A 6,885-nucleotide genomic window follows, 5' to 3' on the forward strand; every position below is an offset into this window, starting at 1 on the left:
GCGGCTGTGTGTCTGTGTGTTACCGACTTTTCCTTCCATTTTTCCCCACTAGCTCTGTGAGCACCCGCGGCTCCATTGCTTTAAAGGGCTCGGAACCTTTATGAATCCAGGTGATAACTTTGCATTCGCAAAACCTTAAATAAAGAACTTTATTATGTTTTCCAGCTTCATCGAGGAATAATTGACGTACGTCACTGCAAAGCTTAAAGAGCACGGCATGATGGTTCGGTTTATGGATACTGTGAAATGATTACCACAGGAGGCCCAGGTGACATCTGTCTTCTCATATAGACACAATAAAAAGAAAAGAAAGAAGAAAAGAAGGAAAAAAATTCTCCTTGTGATGAAAACTCTTAGGATCCCGTCTAAACTTTCCTACATATTGCAGAGCAGTGTTATACACAATATATATATACACGTGTGTGTATATATATATATATATATACGTGTGTGTATATATATATATATATATATATATATACACACACAGTACAACTCCTTTACTTTACCCATTTATTCATCGATGGACACAGATTATTTCCCTGTCTTGGCTATTGTGAATAATGCGATGGACACGGGGTTTCCAAGTCAGTGTTTTTATTTCCTTTGGATATATTCCCAGAAGTGGAGTGGCTGGGTCGTAGAGTAGTTCTGTTTTTAATTTTTTTTTTTTGAGGATTCTCCACACTGTCTTCCATAGGGGCTGCACCAATTTGCAGTCTCAACAGCAGTGCAGGAACCGATTTACATTCCCACCAACAGTGCACAGGGTTTCCCTTTTCTCCACGTCCATGCCGGCGTTTGTTAGCTTTGGTTTTTTGATGACTGGTAACGAACGGGCAAGAGGGGATGTCTCACTGTGGTTTCAATTTGCATTTCCCTAACGCCCAGTGATGTTGAGCAGCTATTCCTGTACCTGTTGGCCTTTCATATATCTTCTTTGGAGAAACGCCTACTCCTCTCCTTTGCCTATTTTGTAACGGGTTGTTTTTTTTGCTATACACGTTACTTAGGTAAAATTAGAACCAATGCTCTCGTGTCTTGAGCACCTGCTGTAGGATAGCCACTATCATCCCACCCAAAACGTAACATCTACTCTACTTGCCTCAGAAGGTGAAGGAGGGACAGTGAAGTAGCCCCCAAACTGAGAAGGCATCTTGAGAGTGGGAAACAAAGCAGGTGACTCCATACGGTTTACAGAGTTGTAGCCGGGCTAGCTTACGGGTGGGGCAGGGGTCCATGGCAGCTGCACAGTTACTGTCCCCAAGTCTGGACATCAGTCCGCAGATTTTATAGAGCCAAGGGACACGCAGAGGGGCGCCGTGGTGAGATCAGAAGGCTCACATGTGCCTAGTTGACAGCTAGCTTTGATTAGGTCTTGTGCTACCTATACGACCGAAAGGGGAAAGACTAAGTTATCTCTAAAAGATTCGTGGGAGGCCAGAGCGAGCTTTGGGAGGCCCCCCAAGCTTTGGCAGGCATTCGTAAGGCATGTATGTTAATCTCCAAGCGGCCCAGAACACATAGTTCCCAAAGAGGCCATTGATCTACATGGAAAAGATGGCGGGCCAAAGATGGAGTCAGTGTTGTCGGCACTCCTGCAACTTGTCACATCAATCCCATTAACCAGGTATTATCATTCCTACATTTTACAGTTGAAAACTTGATTCTCTCATTTTAAAGCATTAAGATTTGTGCCCACACAGGGGCGTGCCTGGGTGGCTCAGTCGGTTAAGCCTCCAGCGTGGCTCAGGTCGTGATCTCACGGTCCGTGCGTCAGGCGCTGTGCTGACAGCTCGGAGCCCGGAGCCTGCTTCCGCTTCTGTGTCTCCCTCTCTCTCTGCCCCTCCCCCACTCATTCTCTCCCTCTCTCTTTCTCTCTGTCTCTCTCTGATATAAATAAACTTGAAAAAAAACTTAAAAAGATTTGCGCCCACGTAAAAAAAAAAAAGGAAAGACGTGAAGCCAGATTTGTCAGCTCCTAGATCACATGCAGAGCAACAACAGACTAGGAAATAAACTCTGGAAGGTAGGATCTAGTAATATCTCTGAATTGAAAGTCTCCAGCGATGTTTAAGAGAACATATACAAAATAACTAGTTAGTACTTGGCCCAACGTAGTTCCTCAATAAATGATAGCTCTAATTATTACATGAAACCATCTCCACTTATCCCCCTGCCCTTATCCTCAATTTCCCTCCAACTTCCTGGTACACACTGCTGAAGTTTTCTTACAGTCCCCACTTAAAATCATCACCTATGCAGTCTAAAGACCTAAGAGCAAGGTCCAGAAGCAGGCATTTGATGTTATCTGACTGCGAAGTAGTAACTGTCAGGAAATCCTACTCCCAGAAGCAGCCAATAGGTGGAAACAGTCCTACAGGAGACCTCGCTCACTTTTTATTAGTCTGCCTTGGCAATCAGCTTAAAACACAGCCACTGCCACAGCATGTGTTTCATTTTGCCCACTGCAGAGAATATAATTACAATAATATATCGTGAGGCCATATGGAAGCGTGAGGTTAGGGCCTACACAGTTTGTAATGAGCCAGAGTTGACTGACAGGGATCACTCAACAAATGGACCACATTGGCACCGGGAGGGCTCGGGGCCAGGGAACATGAACGAAGAATGGATCTGGTGTCAGAGAATGGGTGGTAAAGGAAAGAGAATAAGGACACGTGGGTTAGATGGCATGAAAAGGCAGAGGGGGCTGGCAGAGGAGCCACTGGGGGAGTCGTTCCTTGGTTGAGCCAGGGAGCCTACGGGCTACTGAAACTGAAGGATCTGGGCTCCTGGGTAGGGAGCCTTTCAGCTTAGGAGAGTCAGAAGGTTGCAAGGAAGAATTCATTTGACTTAATGGTAGGGTAAAGGGATAGAAGGGGAAAAAAAACCCCAATTCTAGCGGTAGAGTATTTGGGACCCTGGAAAATCTTCACAGTCGAGCGGCGGGGAGATCGCTGTGAACTGGAATGTTTAAGGCACACCTGCTAAGGAAGGTCTCTTGATAGGATGTGGGGAGATGAGGAGAAATCTGGATGACCAGCTGGTTAGAGGTGAACAACTGAACAATATCAGGAAGACAAGAGCGGGCAGGGTAACAGCAAGGAAAAGACTGAACTGAAAATGTGTCTAAAGACCATCCCCTACCCCCTCACTCTCCCCTACGCCCACCCCAAGTCTTGTGTTTGGTTTCTTGATGACAGTAGGAACAGGAGAGCTGTTCCTCCTGGAACCGATGGGCTTGCAGAGAAAGAGAAAAGTTGCTCATGTTATGTTGGTTTGGGGTTTGTTTTTATTTTTTGTTTGTTTCCATTTGGTTTGGTTTTCCACCTCTCCAGGTCAGCTCAGGACAAAAAGTCAATTCAAATCCAAAGGTATCGCTGAACTTATCAGAACCATTTGTCTTCCTTGACTTTAAAACACAGGCAGAAAATGTTGCAAAATAAGATTTCCAGTCCTTCTGGCCCCTGCGGGTGCCAAGAATGCCCCATGACTGCCCTCTGAGAGGCAACAGCCCTTCAGATCATCAGGAAACCCTGGAGCTTGCTAATAAAAAGAAAGCGATTTTCCATACAAAGTAAACAGATCCCTCCTGCACATCTAAATGGACTTGGCTTCAGATGCGGGTGAAGGCTTGGGGTGGAGTTTTAATTTTCATATTACAGAAGCTCATTCTGAGCTTGAATTTTCCCGTAATTCTTCAAAGCACAACAGAACCCCCTGTCAGGATATATCCAGCAACTGCATTCTTGGAGCAGCTATAAAATTAGCTTGCCTTCCCTTTTCCCTCTTGACCTTGAGGCTCCTTTCGGGGACCCAACAGAAGCCCTTTAGGAAGCAGGAAGTGAAGCTTAGAGGATCCGTTATCTAGAAGGATCTTTCCTGTAGAATCTAGTCTTCTTCAGTTTCCCCCCAAATGGAAGCCTGCTCTCCAGTATCGACCTATCATAATCGATTCCAAACCCAAAGCATCATCTCTCTGGGCTGAATTGCTTTGTCGTTGCACAGCTGAGCAGGAGATTTCTACACTAAAATTTTCCGTGTGAATTAGAAGACAAAAAGAAAGAGAGAACTCTTTTCCCTAACATCATCTTTTTATTTATGAAACACTTCTGAGCTTATTGGCACAAAGGCACAACCTAACGTAGCATTCAGGGTGGTCCATTTAAAACAGTCCCCTTTAAAGAGGATGGCTTTAAGTGTGGCCCATTGTAAGTGGGTCACCAGATGTAATTGTTATGTCAGTCCTTCCTGGCTTTGTAAAAATAGGGAAGACTTTCAGGGGTTGGGAGTGTATGTGGAAAACACAGAGAGGCTGGGGGAGCTTTAGAACCGTGAGAATAAAGGAATCTACCAGGAGGCTTGATAACTGGGAAATAAAATACAAGTAAACAAATGGGAAATGGGTTCAATCTCGATGCTAGTATCTTTGTGGTCACAGGTAAGGTTTCTGTTTTTTCTTTTGTTTTCTTTTGTTTTGGATGTTTTTAACCACCCTGATGGTTGTATTTGTGTTGTATTACTCATTCAGTATATATTTACCCAGCATCCACCATGTGATAGCACTCAACTGAAGGCTGGGAATATGATAACAAAAAGGTAAAGGCAATGCCTTCCAGAGCCTATATTCCAGAGAAGATATAGATATAGATATAGATATAGATATAGATATAGATATAGATATGATGTGTTGCTGACTACATCAGATACTCATAACGTTTTGGAGAAAAACTCAGAAAATGAGGAGGGAAGGGTAGAAAGAGGAGTATTGGGGAAGTTCCCTTTAATAAAGGACACAAAAGGGACAAAGTATTTTATTCAGTGTTCCCTCTACTCCTCCTCCCTCCACCCACCCGAACCTGACTCATTGTCTCTCCAGAGCTGGTCAGGTCTCACTTCACTTTCAAAGGCAGAGATGGCAGGCGGAGAGCGGGTCCCAGCCCCCTGAGAAGGCCTAGACCAATGTTACTAAGGCTGAAAGAAAAGGCTGGACTGGCAGAGACCTACTGCCTCGTCCCAAACTTTAGGCCTCAAATGATGGTTCTCTTTCCTTCCTACTGGTCTTTGACGTCTGCTTTCAGGACCTTTTTCTGGTATTGTCTACCAGTTGTTCATATATTCTCTCAGGCATAAAGGCCCAGTGTGGGATTTACAAGCTGAATCCAACTCCCAAAGTTTGGCCTGCCTCTTACTTCCAGCTTGGTGCTAATCCACTCAAAGAGAAAGAGAGAAGCAGAGAAATGTCAGCGTTTCAGTTATTCACTTACTCAATGGACATTCGTTGAACACCTATTACAAGCTAGTCATTGTGCTGGAAATGAGGCTGTGAACCACACAGATCTGACTTCCATATGCTGTGGGACAATGTACAGAAAAGATGGAAGTTTCTTCCCCTACGAAATCCACCTTTATCTCCTGATTTTTATGGGGACCCCAGTGAGAGAATCTTGTCACAGCCCTCATTTCTTAAATCACTGGTGAGTGAAACCCCAAAGAATCCAGGATGTATGAACCAGGAAAAATCTTCCTAGATCCTCAAATAGAGAGTAGACATCCCACCCCCATTATTCTCTTTCTTGTATATTTGCTTCATGGCTTTTATTACAATTAAGATTACAGTTTATTTGAGTACATGCTCATTTCACATCTGCCCTTGACCAAATTGAAAGTTATTTAAGTCTATTTCCCTCCCCATTGTGTCCCCAGTGCCCGGCACGGTGTTTGGAGTGTATTAGGTGCCAAATAGATACTTGTCAGCTCGGCGAATGGGTGAAGAGTTGGACAAATGAACCAAGCCCTTCTTATTCATTGGAAGAATTTGGAGTTAACACGAAAGATTAAAACTTATCTTTTATATATTTCTCTGTAGGAGAGATCACGGTCATCACACTCCAGATTAAAAGCAATCCATCATAATTTCTGTCGGAAACGAAAATTTAAATATGCCCCTTTGTGCACCTAGTCTCCTGGCCTCACCGTCCGTCCTCATCGCCATGGGTTAAACCTGACTTGAGTATCACACACCAGACCCCAGACCAAGGACTGTGTGATGAGAGCTCATCTGTCCTTTGCCAAGATTCTAATGTTCCACTCTAGACAATCTGGGCTCCTGGCTCCCGAAACTGCTTCTTCTGTGGCCAGGCCTTGAGGCCCCAGGATCTGCCCACATTCCAGAGAGGGTTAGGGTTTCTCATTAATCTCTGTCTGACCCTGTCCTCAGATTAGCAGCCACTGAAATGCAATCCCTGTAATGAGAAATGAGCAGCCTGATCCATGTTGTTTCTCTGAGACCCGTTGTCTCCAACTTCTCACCTCTCCCAGGCACAGCACGTTGACTGAAAGAAGCCATTACTGTGTTCTCACTGCCGAGCCATCACCCATCACTCCAGAAAGTGTGCAAAGGAGTCCTTCCTTCACAGCTTGACATCTCTGCCCACATTTGGCACGAACAGAGGAAGCCTCCCAGGGTAGAGAAAGGGGATGCACTTAGGTTCTAGAGAGCAGAGTTGACACCCTTTCCCAGAATGAAAATAAAAGAGCAGGGTCTAGAAAGGATTGATTCTTTAACAATTTATCATTTTATAGCTTGTGCTCATTTATCTCCAGAATGTCATACTGTGGCGTTTGAGGGTAGAGGAGGAAAGGGTTATCCAAGGCAGAATATGGGCACATCAGAAAGAATCCAGAGATCACACAGGCTTTGGGGTTGGTAAGGGCAGAGGTAACCTCTTCTAGATCATCTTTGATACAGTTATTCTACACTATTGTATGGTACTGAAGAGCTCAGAGCTCAACTCTAGCTGTGTAACCTCAGGTAACTTACTTATATCCTTTATGCCTCATATGCCTTATATACTGTTCTGTTAAATGGGAATAAATATG

At 44.4% G+C, this 6,885-nt stretch overlaps 1 long non-coding RNA gene across 1 annotated transcript; it reads left to right on the forward strand.

Annotated features, from left to right (window-relative positions):
* Positions 1-4,070: 4,070 nt before the first annotated feature.
* On the forward strand, positions 4,071-6,558 carry LOC121014973 (uncharacterized). The gene is made up of 2 exons (XR_005783541.1): positions 4,071-4,444; positions 5,873-6,558. It is a non-coding gene; the product is annotated as an uncharacterized LOC121014973 (long non-coding RNA).
* Positions 6,559-6,885: the final 327 nt, after the last annotated feature.

Source organism: Herpailurus yagouaroundi, unplaced genomic scaffold, assembly GCF_014898765.1.
Source record: "Herpailurus yagouaroundi ecotype Mexico unplaced genomic scaffold, PumYag 205, whole genome shotgun sequence".
Lineage (NCBI taxonomy): Eukaryota > Metazoa > Chordata > Mammalia > Carnivora > Felidae > Herpailurus > Herpailurus yagouaroundi.